General features: G+C 44.0%; 1 gene segment (V, D, J or C); it reads right to left on the bottom strand.

Moving 5' to 3' along the window:
* Positions 1-17,130: 17,130 nt before the first annotated feature.
* Positions 17,131-20,814, bottom strand: LOC308157069 (Ig mu chain C region membrane-bound form-like). The segment is given in 4 exons: positions 20,691-20,814; positions 18,752-19,099; positions 18,110-18,424; positions 17,131-17,645 (listed from the first exon to the last, which is right to left on the bottom strand).
* Positions 20,815-21,760: the final 946 nt, after the last annotated feature.

Below are 21,760 nucleotides of genomic sequence, written 5' to 3'. Positions count from 1 at the left end.
TTTTGTTGTTATAACTATTTCTCTCTGCACATGTTCGAAATAAATGCTTTAATTAATTAATTCATTCATTCATTCATACATCAGAATACATTATATAATATATATATGTATATATATTATTTATGTCTTGAGTTTTCACGTTAAAACCCATCACGCACCAGCGACTGTTGGAGCCATTTTCCTTGTTTATTGAATTTAGAAGTTTGGCCTGGGTTTTGTCTTTGCTTGCATTTCTGTTTTGTTTGTTATAGTTATTTTGGTGACAGGCGTGGTTCATGGGGTGGTTTGATCTGCATTGTGGTTGATCCCGGTGTTGGTTGCCACGCCCATTCTCTAGCCAGCTGATTGGAATTGGTATCTGTCTGGTTAAAAGAGTGGGCAGTGAGCCAGACAAGGAAATGTTAGGCACAGGGTAGCCGTATGGTTTTTAACCACACACACACTGTATGGAAAGTTTGATAGCATTGTGCTTTACAGAAGACACTTTGTATTGGAGGAATAGAGAAAATTAAATAAAACGTGTGGAGTGCTATCAATAAACATGTGCGTTAGAACCTATCCCTGTGTTCTAAAAGACACGGCTTTAGCCAGGAAGCTTAGCCGTGACAAAGTTAAAAACCTGGCTTGAATATTATCGCCGGGCGCACTGTTCGTCACAATAGTTTGAGACGCGCGCCTCTGCATCGGAGGAGCAGCCCACAGCAGAGCTCGGAGATCCAGAGAGGACGCGACGTTACAGCAGTAGAGGGGAGAAGTCACGACTTCCCCCTCTTTAAGCTAAGTACCTCTTGAATAATAATTGTCATAAGTGCTTTTATTCGTTATTGCTTGCAATCCTCTTTGCAGTCCTCTGACATTCACACCTCTGACATTCACACCAAGAAGCACAAAACCCGCTGGTTTAGTAGAAAAAGAACCACGCAAACAAGCTTCCCCTTCCACAGACCCTTAGCCTTCCATTCAGACAACTACATTCATACTAAATTCCCAACTTTACGAACCGGACGTGGACGAACCGGACGTGGACGATCCCGACTCCTCCGGCCCAGAAGCCGGAACCTTCTCAGCCGCAACCTCCTCCGAGCCCGACTCGTCCACTTCGTCCTCCTCCTCTTCTGCATGTCGGTGTTGTGGTGTCATCACCACCTTTGGGTTCCCAGAACCGGTAACAACCAGCCTCTTCATCTCCTCGACAAGCCTCCTCCTGGAGGAGTGGTTCTTGCTCCCCAGCGGAGTCTTGCTGGCGCCGAGGTCGACGCCTACGTGCTTCTTCCTGTGAGTGATCATGTTCCCCTTCTGGGCGAAGACCTTCTTGCACAGGTTGCACTTGTAGGGCTTGGCGCCCGTGTGTGTGTTGTAGTGGTACTTGAGCTCCGCCGGGACGCGGAAGCTCTTGTGGCAGATGTCGCACTTGTGCTTCCTCAGGTAGTGCCCCTTGAGGTGCTTGTCCAGGGAGACCTCGTCCTTGAAGCCCTTGGCGCAGGTCAGGCACCAGTACGGCTTCTGCTTGTGGAGCTCGGCGTGGTTGACCAGGTTCCCCCGGCGGCTGAACACCTTGCCGCAGCCGGGGTGGTCGCACTTGTGGTCCAGGGGTCTCCTCTTGACCGCCAGGGCCTCCTGCTCGTGCATCTTCTGGTGGTTCCTGAAGGACCCCGGGTAGGAGTAGACCTTGCCGCAGACGGAGCAGTGGACCTGCTGCGTGGACCTGCTGAACACGGGCTTCTCCTCCGCCGACAGCATCGCCACGCGCGGCCGCACCCTGACGATCTCCGACGGCTTCACCTGCCAGGAGCAGTCGAACATCTCGCCGTCGACGTCTTGTCTTTCGTCAACCCCGTCCACGTCTACGTCACTGTCCTCAATGCTGCCAGCGCCTCCTCCTCCTCCTTCTTCTTCTTCTTCTTCTTCTACCTCCTCCTCTTCCTCCTCCTCCTCCTTGTCCTTGGTGGTGGTTGTTCTCCGCCGTTTCTCCGGTAGAGCTGGCTCTGCGGCGGTGTTGCTCGTCCCGTCGGTGGCGGCGGCGGGCCTCTTGGCGGTCTGGCGCCGGTTCTCCTCCTCGTCCTCCTCCAGAGGATGCATCCACAGGTGGGTCTTAAAGGCCTCCCAGCGGGGGATTTGCTGCCCACAGTCCTGGCAGCGCATACTGCACAGCTTCACATCGGTTCTGTCAGCCGCGGTGCCGCTCGTCGTTTCGGTCATCTTCATCTTCTTCTTCGGAACACCGAGGGACTCCTCTTCTCTCTCTTGTTCCTCCTCTTCTCTCTCTTGTTCCTCCTCTTCTCTCTCTTCTCTCTCTTCTCTCTCTTCTCTCTCTTCTCTCTCCCCCACGGCAGAGACGTCCTCCATCGCTGCCTCCGGCGTGGCGGGCGGTCAGCTAGGCCACTTTCTTTTTTTTTTCTTTTTTCGTCTTCAGTTTTTAATCTTTTAGTAGATTCAGTTACTTTAATACTTTAATGTTATCCAAGCACAACAGCAATGTAACATGTTAAGCTCCTGTCTGGTTATGTTTAGTCAGAGTTAGTCGAGTGTAAAAGTGCCACTTTACGCGGAGTAAACACACACGAGGATGCTAGCTTGGTGCTTGCTGCGTAGCTCTCGCGAGACACTGCTGCTGTCTCGCGAGAGCTGGATAAACTTTTTTTTTTTATACTTTATTGCAGGGCTGTACATTACATTTCACAAGTTCATTTCATACACTTTACAAGTTTTCTTCACTTGTTTAAGTTCATCCTGCATCATTTTTGTTTTTTATTTTTTATAAAGAGAACAACAAATAAAAAAATAAAAAATAAAGAATAGAGAATAGAGAGAAAATACAGAAAAAGAAGAGAAAAATTATAGAGATAGAGATAAAAGGAGGGGTGTGGGATCAGGGAGGGGGGGGGCTTCCTTCCTACTCATTCATTCGGTCCATTAACTCCAGTTCATAGTGAATTGCTCTTCACGGTTTCCCACTTTATAAGTAATTATTTCCATTTATTTTATCTCTTCAACAGTTTTTTTCCAATTATTAACAGATGGTGGGTTTAAGTCCAACCATTTACGTGTGATTTGCTTTAAGGCCGCGATACGTAATATGGTGTACAAATATTTATCTAAAAAGTATACAATTATTATTAATTATTTATCTTCCTCCCTGTGTATATCTAATGGAATAAGACCGAGTATAATATTGACTGGATGTATAGGATTTTGTAAGGTAAATGTATTTTTTATTTTTACTTGAACTACCTCCCAAAACCTTTTCAATTTAGGGCATGTATAGAAAATGTGTGTGTGATTGGCTTCTCGTTCCGTACATTTCCTCCAGCATTCTGCATTGCCTGTTGGCCTATATTTTGACAACATTTTCGGTGTTAGGAAGATCTTCATATTTAGTTTCCAAGCAAATTCTTTCCAGAATTTTGATTGTGTTGTCTTAAATATTATTTTGCATGCTTCTTTCCAATCGTCATCCGTAATTGTTATTGCTAATTCGTTTTCCCATTTTTCTTTAGTGTTATCTTCTTGTGTCTTGATTTCTTGCATGATTTTGTAAAGTTTTGAGATTTTTGTCTTTTCACTGTTTCTATTTTTGCTCAGATATTCCATTAGTATATGTGATCTTTGTTCCTGTCTCCTCTGCTGTGTTATAAGGTAGCTTCTAATTTGTAAGTACTTAAAGAAATGGCTATTACTTATATTAAAATTATTAAGAGAGAGCTGGATAAACTTGGTGCGCTCACACGGAAGAGCAATGAAATGCAAGCAATAATGAATAAAAGCACTTATGACAATTATGAAAAGGAAACAGTTATAAGTCACCGTAGTGTGTTCAATGGCTTGTTGTCGGAATTTATGGAATATCACGTGACTGTACGGTAAGGGGACGGGGGACAAACGTGTGGGCTACTAGGGCAAGAGGAGCTAGGCACGTGCAATCCAGCCGTTCTTCCAGTCGGGAGCGCTACCAGCTGGGGAGCGCTCCAAGTTTACACGCAGGCTCCTTTCACTACGAGCTGAGAAATGGAAATTCGAGGGATTAACGGCAGTTCGGTTGTGTACTTGCCTACACCGTCATTCATCGTGTTTTTTTCCATCAATCATGAATTTGATTTTGATTACAATATCACCGTCAAGGACTCAAGGCTGGTTTAGACAGGTTGTAGATTCTGATACCATTGAAACCGGGAGCGCATAACCAACAGAGAATATGGCCAACATTGTATTGGACGGACAGGGGGATGATTTTAACAAGCTGACTGCGCGATTTCCTTTATGTATGTGTGTGTGTGTGTGTGTGTGTGTGTGTGTGTGTGTGTGTGTGTGTGTGTGTGTGCGCGTGTGTGCTCCGTAGTAGTATGCAGTTATGGAATGATATCACTGTGATGTGATGTGGGTTAACTAGCCAACTCTGTACTACGTTCTATGTTAGCGGAGCGAATTACGTGTGAAATGATCATGCTAGCAGGTGTTCATATAAAATGTCCATACAGGCCCGTCACTATGGGCGGGCCTCAGGGGGCCAGGCCCCCCCACAGACATGCTGGTGCCCCCCCAACTGGCAGCCAGATATTTAAAAAAAAAAAAAAAATATTTTATGTCAAATGAAGACATTAAAATTGAGAAACAATAGTGTGTTTTTCATTTTGTTGGACGGGATTCTAGTGACAACCAATCATTTGAAAGTTGAAAGTTGAAAGTTGCACGATACGCACGCTGCTGCTCCCGCCATTTCAGTTGTGTGAGGCGAGCACTGAGCAGTTGAGTGAAATCTGCGCTTTTTGATGGATAAAGCTTTTTGAATAAAGATGGATATAAGAAAGTGGATTACCGGTAAATCCTCGAAAGGTGCAGCTGCACCCAACCCCGATGGACATAGCACCAGCATTAGCGACTGTGGGCAGCCTGACACTAGCACCCCGACGGCTACCACTAGAGAGGTAAGTCCTACTAGCCCAACTGTTAGGGCTAGGGCTACTACTAGCCTTGCTAGCCCCCCGATGAAAGTTTTGTTACTTTTCGAGCCACCAAACAGACTGCTACAAAGCGAGAACATGGACCTGTTCACTGCGGTTACTCTTGTGAACAGTGCATCTGAATGCATAAAATCACTGCGCACAGAGGATGAGTTTACTGCGCTCTGGGACCTCTGCTCTCCTCCAGCCTCAGCCACTGACGAGGCTGGTCCCAGCTGTCCAACTAAGAGAAGACGCACAATTAACAAGAGCTTTGGTGCATTTGTAGTTGAAGGAACGGTTGGACAGTCACAGAGGGACACTGGCGAAAAGACAGAGTTCCTGAGAGTGTTTTACAGTGTTATTGATGCTGTGCAAGGAGAGATGGATGCGCGTTTTGGAGAGCGCAGCTGCAAGCTCATTGGTGCGCTGGCTGCTTTAAACCCAGAGGCCGAGGATTTCATGGATCCATCGAAGGTCACTCCTCTCCTAAGATTAGCTCGAACTGAAGTGGTTGAATCTGAATATGCTGTGGCTCGTGGTGGGTTCCTGGTAAAGAAGATGGAGGACACCTCGTTTCCCCCCAAAGATGGACAATGGACAATAGCCAATATTCTCAGTATACATTCCACTCAGCACTCCAGGCCATGCCAACTGTCATCCAAGCTTATACACTCGCCCTAACTTTGGGAGCGTCTACCGCGACTTGTGAAAACTATTTTTCAACACTTAAAAATGTTTTCTCTGAGCATCGGCGCAGCATGTTGCACAAGTGCAAGGCTCAACTGATTCAGCTTGCCTTCGAAAAGGACCTCACCCACAAGTTCAAGGATGAGTGGAAGGACTTACTGATGAGGAGATTCAGCACTGAAAAACGCCGCCTCCTTCTTTTCTGAGCCGTGTGTGTGTGTGTGTGTGTCCGTGTGAGCACACGCCGTGGTGATGTTTTGCTAGTTGTATTCTCGACAGCTTTTTCAACTGGAGAGATGAGCTGTTTGCACGGTTATGCTATATTTAATGTGCTTTGTGTATAACGTGTTCAATGATGAGGATCTGGCTGATCCTATTTGCTGTAGATGGGTGGTTTTAATGTGATGATCACACGATCGGTCGGTCATACTGTATCCCTTTTGGAAGTGCACTGATTGCGTGCCAGTCTCCTAATTTTAGTTACGTAGGCTATCCCTGGCATTTATTTAATTCTTGTTCTTGTAAGTGTGCCGGGTTGGTGCCAATTATTGACCTGTGCGCATTGTAATGCACAACTTGGCCTCTCCACGCTATAAAGTAACTTGCATTCAAATAATTTTAGCTTAGGCCTACTCGGGTCGACAAGGCCTTGTAATAAACCAGCTTCGCTTGTGTTTATTGTTATGTTATTTGCTGCATTCTGATAATTTTAGGTCTAGTCTTCATCGGTAGGCTACGTGTCCAATTTAGCCTCTGCAACCTACTATGCATGTCAGTGTTGCATGACGAATACCATAGCATATCGGATTATATAAAATAGTTAATAATAATTGTGCCCCCCCATGCAGTTCATTGGCCCACCCTAAGACTGGGCCCTGGTGACGGGTCTGTGTCCATACCTGACCATTGCCCATTGCCACACATGCCTGGTCTTTCACATGGGAAATAGCAGTTATGCACTAGGACAATACCATGGCGCTCTCTAGTGGACATTGACAGTGTTACAGTTGAAAAAACTGAGGTTCAAGCTATTGCTTCTGCACGAGATTACATAATTACATCCCCAGTGAAAGACTATGGGCCGGTTTCACAGACAAGGCTTAAGCCTAATCCTAGACTAAAAAACATCTTCAATGGAGATTTTACATTGAAAGTGTGATTTAGTCCAGGACTAGGCTTAAGCCTTGTCTCTGAAACCGGCCCTATACCTGCTAGTAGATACAGTTATACTGTGTGTATGTTTGACAACAATATTGTTGAGTTCGTCTTTTCAGTGTTTACAACTGCATAACAGACAACAAGACAATGAGATTAACACATTTATTTTCAGCAAACAGCTCAGATTAAGTGGCATTAACAGCACTTGGTAATATCAGGTCACCATTTTGCATAAGTTTCTTGCAAGCTTGATTGAAATCAAATCACATGCACACTACTGTCGTATCTCCCTACGTGGTGCTAAAGATACAAACTAAAATAACATATTTTTTTAAGTTGCTAGAGCTGTCTATAAGCAAGTAAACAATACACTGCTACATGGAAACATGACGAAAATGTACTATTATAAGATCTCATGTCCTCATAAATTATTTCATTCTCAATTCAACACCCTGGGATCCATCAAGTTGAAACACTCTGAAGTCATCATTTTGTCTGAGGAGAGAGAGGTAGGAAAATGTGAGTTCATAATTGAGTTTTGGGTCATCTATACAGACGGTGCTACTACACAACGTGGACAGGCACCTGTGACAGGTGGCAACATTCTTTAGAAGTGCTTGTGACATCATACAACACAGAAGTAACTAAGTACCTAAGAGAAAAGCAACCAAATCTAGATTACAACCTCTTCAGGGGGTTCAAAAATGTACGTATCCGTAGTATCGTTAACTCATTGTTGCTGTGAAATCACAGCCATGCCCACTGATTAACACTATGTGATCACAACATGTAGCAAAGATACATCAGATACAAGAATCCATAATAATAATAATAATACATTTGAAGGTGAACAGGTGGGTTTTTAGCGAGGTCTTAAGAGTCAACACTGTCAGCATCTTTGACATGATGGGGGAACATAGGTTTCCTTCCCAAGCAAAGAATAAACAAGCAGAGACAGAACTCAAGGCAGACAGAACTCCTTACCTTACCTTACTGAGAGTGACCACGATGCTGTAGAGAAGAGAGATGAGGAAGAGGATAAGGAAGATGCAAGCCATGTTCCAGCTCTCTTCCACCAGGTCCTGCAGAATGGGAGCATGCTTGTTCTCATCGAAGAACACGGCCTCCTCAAGGACTTCTTTACAGAGGGTAAAACAGAGGTGTTCAGTGAGTTGTTATATGTTCAATACTCTGGGCACCACCAAGATAAACCAGGGCATCATGACAGATCACATATTCAAATGGACAACCTCTATTTTGACACAGACATCATTATAGACACATCTTTTTAAATATAGCGCCTTTATCCACTTAACAACGTCCTCTCATTCACCCATTCACACACATTCACACCAATGGCGGCAAGCTACCATGCAAGGCGCCGGCCCGCTCACTGGGAGCAATTTTGGGGTTCAGTGTCTTGCCCAAGGACACTTTGACATGTGGCCAGCTGAGGCTCGAACCGCCGATCTGCCAACCTTGCGATCATTAGACGGCAGCTCTGCCTCCTGCGCCACAGCCGCCCAGACATTAGAAACGCATATGGGCAACCAATCCCATTGTGCCATATGTAATGAATCTGATGATCAAAAAGGAGGATTCTGATTCATTTAAAATACTTTTATCAATTACTGATGTAGCACCAGACTGGGTGCCAGAATACACGCTATATTGTTGGCAACAGCCAGATTGCTAAATAACAAACAGACTAGCAATAGGCTAATGCTCTCATTCACAATCCCCCACAAATACAAAAAATAATAAATAATGGACATACATTACCATGTTAAAAAGAAACAATAAATAAGTACTGAGTAGATATAATATATGTATAATGTATAATATAAATAACTGTCAAGGGGGTGGCTGGGCAAACAGGCTAAAGCTCTCATTCAAAACCCCACATATGCTAAGAGGCTAATGCTCTCATCAAAACCTCCACATTTATAAGAGGTGCTAACAGGCTAAAGCTCTCATTCAAAACCCCCCACATATAAGACATGTGTGGCAAGACAGGCACCTGGTTTGGAGATGTTCCGGGCCAGGGTGTGGTTGCCATGGGTTACTCTGCAGCTGTAGACTGCCCCTGGTACCCAGTCCTGGGGGGGCAGGTAAAGGCGGCTATGCAGGCTGAACTTTCCCCCAGGCTCCCTGTAGGGGGCGCTGGTGCTGTGGTTCCACAGCAGCGTGACATCATCCAGCAGCCAGGTAACCTTGATGGTGGCAGGGCTGAAGCCAGACACCAGGCACACCAGCTCATCAGGACCCTGCAGCAGGATGGCTGTGGGCTGGGAGGGGAGAACCGAGGCTAGGGGGAGAGACACAGGTGGGAGGGGGGGGTATTAACTGAGGCTAGGGGGAGAGACACAGGTGGGGGGGTATGAATAACTGAGGCTAGAGGGAGAGACACAGGTGGGGGGGTATGAATAACTGAGGCTAGAGGGAGAGACACAGCCTCTTTAACTTCTAGACTACCTGCCTCTCTAACCTCTAGACTACCTGCCTCTCTAACCTCTAGACTACCTGCCTCTCTAACCTCTAGGCTACCTGCCTCTCTAACCTCTAGACTACCTGCCTCTCTAACCTATAGACTACCTGCCTCTCTAACCTCTAGGCTACCTGCCTCTCTAACTTCTAGGCTACCTGCCTCTCTAACCTCTAGGCTACCTGCCACCCATTACCCTCTACCCTGCTGATGTCATCTCACTCCCACGTCCACTCTCCACTCACCGAACACACTCGCTATGGTGCTTGTAAACGGACTCTGGGACGACTCGTGTCGGACCACACAAGAGTAGGAGGAGTCTCGGCCCCTCTCGGACCAAGGCACCGTGAGTCTGCTCTGCATGGAGTAGGTGCTGCTTCCTGCAAACTGGACAGAAGGGCTGCTCGTGTAGCGGTCATCATCCAGCCTGCTGCCGCTCTGCTCCCAATGCACCACGACGTCAGAAGGGAAGAACCCAGACACCAGGCAGATCAGCGTGGTGCTGCTGGACCCCAACATGTCCAAATCAGAGGGCCTCACGATCTCCACGGCCGGTGGCTTGGGATCTGGACGGACAGAAATAGAAAATATGCTTTATAGATTATTACTTTCTTCAGTTCATTGAAATGTTACATTTTTAGACACGGAAACGTCTTTTGATTCATGAACAAACTGACATAGTGACATAAGAAGAAGCTGGCCTTCATATTGATGAAGACTATTCAGGCAAGACTGAATACTAAATCAGTGCTGCATTTGTACATTTCATGAAACTCTCCCATTACTTCTGGCTACCCTGAAATAGGGGGAGTTGCATAAGACAAAAATAAAAACAATTCTGAATGGTGAAACCAATAATGTACACAATTATCAGATGCAAACGCAGGATGCCATTTGATAGGTAACCTTGAAGTTGTGTGTGTATATGCTCACTGCATAGTTCAGAGTAACATGCTACACATGACAAAGAGATGAAGTAAACAATAATCAAATTAAAGCAGAATTTGGGCCCAATTCTGGGTGCGTCCGGCTAAAGAGGTTGCGTTGATTCTAACCTGTAAAACGATGTGTGTTCTCAATGGGAGATTTGAAGCAGGGATGTTCAGCTTTGCATGTTAGGGTCTTCAAGGTTTTCCATCGTTGTGAGGGACGAGTGAGGTCATCACTGATGCTGAGGGTTGTACTGTTGGACTGGTACTCTCGTTTAATGGGATCTTCTCCATCCAGAAGCCAGGACACTGTGGCTCCATATGCAGTGTTGACCACGCATGTAGCTGTTGCATCGTTCTGTGACATCACTGTCCTGAATTTAGGGGTCTCCAGGTGAATAGAGGGAGCAGAGGAGGGGCGAGCTGACAGCAAGACAAACAAGGGACAAGAGGAGTTTTGGGACAAGTAAAAAATCAGTTGATGTTTCAAACATGACATCACAAATTGCACTTTGTACCAAGAACATTTCTAATCTCTGATGACGTCAGATCATCAAACCAAGTTATTCTGAACTCCTAATAAGTAGTGAGATGTTCTGAAAAAGAGTTTCAAGGCTAGTTTTCCTTTGAATGGTTAAGACAAAATGCAAAGAATGGTCTACCTGCACATATATCGATGCTCCTGGTGACCTTTTTATCAAGATCCTTGTCGCTGACCTCACAGGTAAAGACCGCCCCCTGGCTCCACTCTTGCTGAGGCACTGTGATGTGACTGGCTACTGCCACACGTCCATCTCCCCCCATCCTGATCTCATTGGCCGCTGCAGGTTTGGGTTTAGATCCAGAGAGCCACTTGATCTGAGGGTTGAAGCCCCGCCCAGAGCACATCAGTCTCTGCCCCGCTAGGTCTGACTGCTCCCTGGGGACTAGACTGAGCTCCATGGACAGGTCTCCTATAGAAACAAAACAGGAAACATTCCATTTACCCCCTTTATGAAGAAGATACTGTTCTACTGTATGTCATTGAGTCCCTTGTCAAAAGTAACAGGAAAACAAAGTATCACATAGGGTTGGGGTGGTCCAGTGGTCTAGCACCACGGGCTGGAGTGGTCCAGTGGTCTGGTACCATAGCCTGGGGTGGTCCAGTGGTCTGATGCCATGACCTGGACTGGTCTAGTGGTCTAGAACCACAGCCTGGAATGGTCCATTGGTCTGGTACCATGGCCTGGAGTGGTCCAGGGGTCTAGCACCACGACCTGGGGTGATCCAGTGGTCTAGCACCACAGCCTGGGTTGGTCCAGGGGTCTAGCACCACAGCCTGGGGTGGTCCAGTGTTCCAGCACCATGGTCTACAGTGCACGCATACTGTACAGTATGCCAATGTTGGTTATGGGTTAGAATGGGTTATAATCCAGCCCATGCCCTGCTGACAGACCCTCTCCTCCTTACTTTCCTGTCTCTCAACACTATCTCTATCCATTACAAATCAAAACAAATATAAGAGTGGGACTGTCCCACAAAAAAAATAAAAAAATAAAAAATATAATAATATAGGGAAGAAGAGAGATGTCACCCACCAAAGATCTCTCCAGTGGAATTAGACACCCAGTTGCCGGAGAACCCTTGGGTCACTTTGCAGGTGAAAGTGCTGTCTTTCTTCCAGAGTCGCTTTCCGACAGAGAAACGTCTAGTGATGGAATGGAGGTCTTTGGAGGCGGCCATTTCCACAAACTGTTTCTCAGAGATGTCTTGCCCGTTGGCCTGAAAGGTGACGTGAAGGTCACTGGAAGAGAGTTGTGTGATGTCACACTCCAACACAGCACTGTCCCCCTTCAGTAAGCCTTGGAGAGACCTCCTGATCTGCACCGTGGGAGTGGAAGGCTCTGGAGAAACACAGACACACACAAAACACAGAACGGAAGGATCAACCAAAGGATAGGTTGCGGGATAAGATGGCAGCTTTCACTTGTGTGTACATGTCTTGCATAACTGTTATATGCTGAAAGCCTTATTTTGACTAATTTACAGCTAAACACCAGACCCAAACTACACTGCTTATAACATTAATAATATGGTGATCAGATCAATTCAATTCAATTCAATTCAATGATACTTTATTTATCCCCGTGGGGAAATTCATTTTGCCACGCCACTCCACTAAAAACAACACATAACAACACAACATAAAGGACAGACAACAACACTGGGCCAGCCATGTACAGTATATAAAAAACAGTGAGATCATGATATAAAAGTGGATAAAAAAGATGGCTATAGTTATTATATTAAAATACTAAAAAGTGATGATGATTAAAATAAATAATAAATACAAATTCAGGAGCCTTGACCCCGACTGCTACTTTAGTTGCCATTGAACAGTCTTAGTGCAGCCGGGATAAATGATTTTTTATATCGCTCCGTCCGGGAGCGTATCGTAATGAACCGCCCTCTGCGGCGGCTGCTGGTTTGCCCAGCGAGGACATGATGGAGGGGGTGGTTGGGGTTGTCCCTGATGGACAGCAGCTTACTCCTAGTCCTTCTCTCCACCACCGTCCCCAGAGATGCAAACGCAGGATGCCATTTGATAGGTAACACCTTGAAGCTGTGTGTGTATATGCTCACTGCATAGTTTAGAGTAACATGCTACACATGACAAAGAGATGAAGTAAACAATTATCAAATTAAAGCAGAATTTGGGCCCAATTCTGGGTGCGTCCGGCTAAAGAGGTTGCGTTGATTCTAACCTGTAAAACGATGTGTGTTCTCAATGGGAGATTTGAAGCAGGGATGTTCAGCTTTGCATGTTAGGGTCTTCAAGGTTTTCCATCGTTGTGAGGGACGAGTGAGGTCATCACTGATGCTGAGGGTTGTACTGTTGGACTGGTACTCTCGTTTAATGGGATCTTCTCCATCCAGAAGCCAGGACACTGTGGCTCCATATGCAGTGTTGACCACGCATGTAGCTGTTGCATCGTTCTGTGACATCACTGTCCTGAATTTAGGGGTCTCCAGGTGAATAGAGGGAGCAGAGGAGGGGCGAGCTGACAGCAAGACAAACAAGGGACAAGAGGAGTTTTCATACAAGTAAAAAACAAGTGATGTTTTAAACATGACATCACAAATAACTGTCTACCAAGAACATTTCTAGAACATTTCTAAACCCAAACTCAGATCAAGTTATTCTGAACTCATAATATGTAGTGTGATGTCCTCACAAAGAGTTTCAAGGCCAGTTTCCATTGAATGTTTAAGACAAAGTGCAAAGAATAGGGAAATTGCACTTTGCATCCAGCACATTGATACTGTATAATCAATGTGGCACCTGTACTCCTGTGCACTGATGTACTAACCCACCTGAACAAATGCTGGTGGTCTTCTCAGACTTTACTCCACTGTGGGTGGCCTCGCATGTAACCTTTGACCCCTTTGTCCATTGGCTCAGGTTCAACTCCAGCTGGCTGCTCAGACTAAAGGTTTTCTCCACTCCCTCCACACTCCGGAGCTTCGTCTGGACTGGAGAGGTGACCGGACGCTTGCCGTCCAGCAGCCATTCCACACTCAGCGTGTCTGGGTAGAACCCACTCAGGGTGCAGAGGAGTCCCACCTCCGACGCCCCCTCCTGGCCATCCCAGAGGGGGTACAGGGCGATGTTTGGAGGAACAATCGCTGAATAAACGTGGACATTAAAACTTTACAGTCAACTTTCCAGTTTGATAGATTGCTGAAGTTATGGATCACAGATACAAATGTAATGTTGTGCACGCATTAAAACAATATGCTTTTGCTTGACAAAATGAAGGGGTCAGATGTTCCGATTACATAGAAATGTGAATATTATTTTAGATTCAACATAAAATGTACATACCTTACTCTTTGTATAGTCTTAAGTAATCACATTTCTGTCAGGGCTCGGTGTAATGACTTGTTATATAATGTACAGTAGATGGCGTAAGAGAGAGGCTGGTTGATGGGGCCATGACAGTTGATGGTCAGGTGGTTGGGGAGCTCGAGGGCTGACATGCAGATGTCAGAGCAGGATAGGCCTCAGCGAGCAGGCATGCAGCAGGCGGAAGCGCGGGGTACCACCCGGCTACCAAAATAGAATCCAAACAGAAGTGAAACGTGGTGCTGACTAACCAAGTGTGACAGAAGACAGGTGTGAGGTCTGGTCATGTCTGTTATTTGAATATATCTGAACCTTTAGGATTGAACTTCTGTCCTCAGGTCTGTTAGGTGATGGATTAGGAGATGGTGTTCAGCTTTCGTTCTCTTGCCAACCCTATTATTAACATGAAGCTACCTCTAAGTAGTTTATTATTAACATGAAGCTACCTCTAAGTAGTTTGCATACCAAGTGGAGCACGGACTATTGAGTCCAGGTGGGTCAATGCAGAACACATTATGCAAACTGCACAAGGACACTCAAGTTGAATTAACCTGCACATCAAAACCACAAAAACCATTCAATTGGAACCAAACTTCGAAACCAAAGTTAAATCATAAGCATGAAATATGAACCATAAAGTATTTCATGAAATCGCCTCTTAGCTGCATTGTCTGATTAGATGAACAAAGATAAATGAAGATGAAAACACTGTTTAATAAATATGTTCACTTCAAACTTTTATTGTTTAAAAAGGGTTAAAAGACACAATTAAATATTTACAAATGTATTAATCTACGTTCTACAGATTCAAACACATTTTAATAGTAAATAGAGTCAGCAATAAAACTGCAGCTAAACATGTTTTATTATCAGTTCCTTCTTCAAAATGTTTGGTCTTCCTCATTTGACCTGAAATTAGAAGCAAACATTTATTAACATGCAGACATAACCACCTCAAACTACAATTAATAAGAATGACGCCCTCTCATTTCTCTAACTGTAAACTACTCGGTTGATTCAAAGGACATGAAATAACCCCATGTGCCCTCTCATTAGTCTTTGTAGAATAGAATCTGTTGGAACGTTTTTGCTATTAAGCATTAAGAAGACACTCTGCCAATTCAGCCAACGATTTTCTCAGGACTGAATTAAAATATCTGTGGTGAATTCTAACATTCTAACACAGTTTGACAGGTGCTCAGAGTCGATATATAGGATGTTCAACCAATGGGAATACAGGATGTTGTAAACAATGGCAATGCGCAAATTGCGCTTGGGACCATGCTACAGAATACTTACTAAGTATTAATACATAAAACATTCAAATTCTCTGAAAATGATCAATAATATTACAAATCTATTTATTTTGTAAGGATAGATGGTCCCTGGTTGGAGTCGTCTGCGTTTGTGAAAACATTATCCTAGTTTTGGCTCAGCCAAATATGAAAGCTTTGCAAGTTTCAATACCCTCTTACATTCAAATAAAACAAATCCAGACACACTTTTTGGTCAACTCAATTACATTTTCCCCACATTCATTACTCATTACTTTCTCTACCCATAATTCCTATGGCATTACCTTGATGGCTGTGGCTCCAACACCATACACCAGAGTGATGAGGGTGAGGGTTAGGGTTGGGGTTAGGGTTAGGGTCGGGGTTAGGGTTAGGGTTAGGGTTAGGGTTACCTTGATGGCTGTGGCTCCAACACCATACACCAGAGTGATGAGGAAGAGGAGGATGAAGGTCAGGGCGGTATTCCCCATGCTGTCTCTGTCAGTTTCCATACCATCATCAGTCAACACAAGGCACTCTGGAGATGACAGCAGTGTTGTTGTGTCACACCATCAATTATGAATCAATCAATTATTTTCAGCTTCTATATTAGATGACATTATGAAACTTAATGCACCCTCCCAAAATGTAGGGATGTCAAAGCAGCAGTGAAGGTGACCCTGACTTGCTATGGAATGACCTGCCATACGACCTGGTTGGCTTGTAATTGGACCTTCAGTGACTTGGCTCGGCTTGTGAACAACAATTATGGCTCCTAAGCTATTGTGACACCACAGAATTGGATTTAAAGGAGTACTTTACTCAAAACCATCATCAAGTATACTACCATCAGTCCACCGTAATTATGTTATAATATGTTGTGTGTGTTAAAGCCTCACAGATATCCTAATGAGAAGCTTCTATTTTTTTCTTGGAATAGTGATCAGATCAAACTTCCAAACGACCTCCAGGAAGTACTATGTAAGATCTGTGAGCCTTCAGGCTTTGCTTATGGTGGACTGATGAGAAATATACCTGAACATGATGTTGGAGTAAAGTACGGTACACCTTTAACATGGGAAAGGCCCAGTAGACAGCAGAAGCACACAGAAGACTGGACACAGGCTGTGTGACAGGGGACAAGCTCAGTGCATCACATCTGATTACACAAAGTGTATGAGGAAAGTGTTAGCTTCAGGTATTATCTCTGTATGTACTATGTCTGTCCTTTCCTTCTCTCCTGTGACCAGATCTCCTTTAACCCTGTTATGAATGTGGATGAGTGGATGCTAGAAGCTTTTCCTTGGTGAAAACCTTTACCACGTACAGCTACAGTACAGTAAATGTGCAAAGAAGGGATCTTTAAACTCTTGACCTATTCGACCTCTCTGCTCACTACAATCAGAACACCTACTCTATATGTTTTTCTCATTGCTGGCTAAGGAACTGTATTTTTATGTTTATGAGAGCATACATGGCCTTCATTCTCCCTTATGTGCTTACTTCTATTTGTGCTGTGTGAAAGTTGACATTCAGTCTTCAAAGAGAGACACTGCATTGCAAAAAGTCAGCTCTCAAAAACATCTTAAAACTAGTGCAGTCAGGCAAAAAACAAGCATAATATTGCCTTGAGGTAAGATATTTAACTTACTTAGATGTACTTTTTGTAGTGTGCACTACTGTAACTTAGAGCTCTGCACAGAGTGGGAGGACGGGACACACATGACAAGTAACAGGACAGGACATACATCACTGGGATTATGAATTAAAATGTTTTTATTTTTTTATTCTGCACTTCAAAAAGACACGCATGTCATCACAAACACACACATACACACGCACACAACAAGCCGAGCGTCACAAAACAAACACCATAACAGCTCTACTGGGCTTTGCAGCTCTGAGGGATATTCAAGCTGAGGTTGACTAGGTTGGGCTTCTCTGAGGTTCTATCCATGGATCTGACCAGCACCTGGGTGGCCTTCATCACACTGTCGTGGTAAACCACACAGCTGTACACCACCTCCTTGTTCTTCCAGAAGTCGTTGCTAAAGGTTAGCTGACCGTAGACAGAGAAGGTGTTTCCTGTCTGAATCGGCCCAGTGGTGTGGAATTGGTACGCGGTCGAATTGACGGTTTCCTGCACAGGTAAATCGTTAACGAGCCAAGTCACTACAACCTCTTTGGGGTAGAAGTCTTTGACATAGCAAGTCAGGGTCACCGTGTCACTGCTAGTTTGTTCCACTGGAGCCAGCAGAAACACGGACGGACGCTTCAGCTCTCCCCCTGGAAGCATGAGAAAACACTTAGGCCGTTTCCACAGGTTAGGCCAAGTCCTGGACTAAATCAAGGACTGTTGAAGATGCTTAGGCCAGGAGAAGGCTTTTATCTGGGGTAGGGGAACTCTAACATTGGTTCTGCAGATGAACATTAACAGTGATTCGGGCTCACTCACGCTACACTGGAGATGTTAACTCATTTAGTACACTTCAAAACATGCTAATTTAGGGTCCATTGACTTCCTTTGGATTTTGGGTTAAAAATCCTATCAATTAGCTGTTACTGACAGTGCCCACATGAACAGAACCAAAGTGTGAATTAAAGTCTGTCTTGACTAATTTCAGGGTGAAGAGATATGAGATTTTGTATAATATGAGATTTTGTAATTTGGGTAAACTGCTCATTTAAGACACAACATCTTAGTCTTTAAACTTAAATGAGGAAATGTGGAACCAAAATGTCTGCCTTACCGTTCTCCCTTGTGTAGGTCTTCGTTGGCTTATCGATGTCATCTTTGTGTTCAACAACACAGATGAACTTTGCCCCCTTGCTCCAATCGTCATAAAGGATGTCGACCGCATTAGTGGAGATTTCTTTGCCGTCTCGTATACGTTTGGATGACCTGCCTACAATGGTTTTTCCGTCCTCGTTCTGCCATGTGACCGTCTCAAGGCCGGGCACTTTCTCAGTGACCTCACACACAAGCTCCGCTCTCTTCAGGATGAACATGTCCTCCAGAGAGGGTGGGACGATCTGAATGTCCACATAGTCACCACAGCTGTGAGCTGCTGAGAGAGGACGCAGGGAAGGTCAGATGTGTGGAACAACAGCAGAGCAATTGGAGTGGCGACACAATTGTTTGGATCACAGTTTTAGACTTTACTGTCTGTGATCCGTCCTCAAATACACTGGTAACCGATTCCCACAAAAGGCCAATTTGATACGATTATGGAAATTGTTTATTACCATTGACTTGGAACACACTACTATCAATAGTATATTCTTGTAAAAAAAAAAAGTGTTCTAACGTTTCCTTTGAATAGAGTACCATCAAGACTATTTATCACTTGTCTTAAAGACGATGTAGATACAAATCGATAAATTGTACTTACTATTTGGGGAAGAGTACTTCACAGATTTGGATATGTTTCCGGCTTTGTGCTCAAACATGCATGTGAACTCTGTTCTTGCATCCATCCAATCAGTGTCCTTGACCTGGAGAGAGCTCGCTGCGCTGTACAGAGTCGACTCGTTCTTCTTCCCGCTCTCATAAGACGTGTTAACCTCAAATATCGCCTGCACGCCTGCGTCTTTGTCATTTTGTTTTCTCATCCATTTGATGGCGTACGGTTTGGGTGAAAAGCCGATGGCAAAGCAGGCGAAGGAAGCCGTCTGGTTCTGTTCCATCTCCTCCTTAGAGGGGGTCATAATGTAAAGAGACGGGGACTGCAGCAACACAACTGAAAAACAAACGTACACGTATATGACGCAGAAGCTGAGGAAACATACGCAGATGCTGATAGAGGAACAAAACTGAATGGAAAGGAGGTTTCCTCAGAAGGCTTGATAAACCAACCATAGATGGATGTATGACTAACTGATTGAAAGCTTTATTTACTTTTTCTTATCCATTCTTGTCTTTAACACACCTTTATTAAAAGCGACAGTTTGGTGCAGTTTTGGAATGTGCTTAGCACAACCACCAGACCACAGCTACTGTAGCTGCTTGGCCACTTTAATGATCAAATGACAGATTGATGAGATGCATCACACATGAAACATAAGTAAGTTATGTCATAGGAAAATGACAATTAAAGTAACTTGATTGCGACAAGCCAGACACACAAATGCAGATTTACAGCAAAACTGCTTCACGATGTGAATATGCAGTATACAGTCATGCAAAGATTTAGACAACATAAAAAGGTTATGTAGGCAGAGGAAAGCAAACAGAGCCCAACACTCATGGCAACCTCCCGGGCCAGAGTAACCATACACAGGGAGAGACAGTCAGCCACCAATTCAAAGAAACATGGGCAAGCTACAGCTACAATCCAATCCTCACCGCCCAGAGCTTCAACCACCTGACTCAACTGAGGACATCTGAAGTCCTACTGCTATGATGTTCAACTGGTCACAACTGACATGATTTTTAAATGAGTTGAAATCTGTTTTTATTTGTATACTTCCCCATGTTACTGTTCTAACTCAAAACAGACATTAGATGTTTGATCAGACAAGCTAAGACAACGTTTTGGTAAGACCGAGTGGTAAACAAGACTAAGAATATAAAAATATTATATTTGTACTGCTTAAAATTCCCAAATGTCCCGATGTCCACGTCAAGTTTTGGCCAAAATAGACTACAAAAATAATAATAAAAGTAATTCTTACTCATTCAATTTGGTCTGCAACTTGCAATACATCTAATAAGCTATGCGTCTATTCATACATGCAGTATTTTCAATTCATCACTCATAAGTTCAAAGAAGCGCAAATACACTTATCTTTTGTGACTTAAGCATTATTCCAGTTGCATCAAATAATTTCATATTTCCCCAAAATGTTTTCCCACCTCATAAGTCAATGCAGGTTTTTTGTGTTGCTATTTACTGTACAGTATCTCAGCCTACAGTATATTGCGATTAAATAAGGATGTCTGCTGTTAAAGAGTTATTTTGTTTTTACCATAAACCACATATGTACTGTTCTAAATTAGAAGACGGATACTGACAGTCAGAATAGGACCCACTTAAAACGTAATTAAGCATGGCTAAACATAATTAAGCCTGCCTATACCTTTGCCTATATCTTTGTAAGGCCTATATAGATACTTGAAAGATCATGTTTTACCATACTACATAAAGGATGATATAACATATCCTTATATTTGGTGTCAATATGGCAATATTATCACTATATTTCAGCGTCATCATAGAACCTTATTAACGGTTTACCACGTTTCCATTAAGGCTTCATTCACTGCCGATCATTTGGCAAAGTGGCATCAAATTTTCACACATTTTCTCCCCCCACCTGGCAGAATCTTACCTGGTGGTTTTGGTTTCACAGGTTTTCCCACCACACTACCCGCCGGGTGTTCCACAGCACACTGGAAATCCCTCTTCGCCTCCCAATCCACCTTCTTGACACGGACTTGACTGACTGCCATGTATTTCCCATCCCTCTGGACGGCCGGCGGGTACTGAAGGATGTCCGTCAGGGCGCTGCCGCTGGGCTCGGTCCATGTGAAGGTCAGGGAGGCTGGGGTGAAGCCCGTAGCCAGGCAGCCCAGAGTGACCAGGTCCCCAGTTCCAGACCCACATTGTGCCAGCGGGAAGACAGTTGGGCCAGATGGTGCAGCTAAGACAAAACATGTTTTGGTTTATTAAATACAAACTGTAATAGCCTCTACACAGAATACATGTAAATGTTTCCCCTCTTAATATTGCGATGATTTTTTTTTTTTTTTACTGATTCCGTCATTTCTGTTATCCGACTAAATATTGCGTTTGTTGTTGTTGTTCTTCTGCATAGGAACAAATGAATTATTCAGCAGCGTTTAGGTAGCCTATTGTGAACATCAATCTTTAACTCACTGACAATTCAGACTGCTCTCTATTTCCATAAGTTCTAATTGAAAGTTCATTGAAACGACTCAAGGCATTGGTATTCTGTTCATGTATTAACGACTGCTTATTAGGAAGCCTATATTACCATGAACAAAAAAACATCTGTCGCTCAGTTTGGAACATTGTATCAGAAGCATCATATAATAGGCTACTTAATGCGTTTTAAAAACATTCTTAGACAGCTGAGCAACAGCAGAAATGCCCAATCTAAACATACATATTACCTATACGAGTTTTAACATCAACAATATGCGACAATATTTAAATTAATGTTGTTATGAATTAGATAAATCCTGTAACTCTTACCTGATGAGATGGTTACCATTGTACCCTGACCCCAGTAGTCAAAAGCACCGTAGCACAGTGCTGAATGAATGTACCGACTGGTACAAAAAGGCTACCATAATAGTATAGGCCTAACCCTATCGAAAGTGTTCTTAAATTAGGTCACACTCATTGCACCCTTTTGTATTTCTGTTTATTGTAGAC

This window comes from Nansenia antarctica (assembly GCF_963989245.1).
Source record: "Nansenia antarctica genome assembly, chromosome: 5".
Classification (NCBI taxonomy): Eukaryota; Metazoa; Chordata; class Actinopteri; order Argentiniformes; family Microstomatidae; genus Nansenia; species Nansenia antarctica.
Note: the sequence above shows the minus strand (reverse complement) of the source record. Positions and strands in the feature narration are given on the sequence as shown.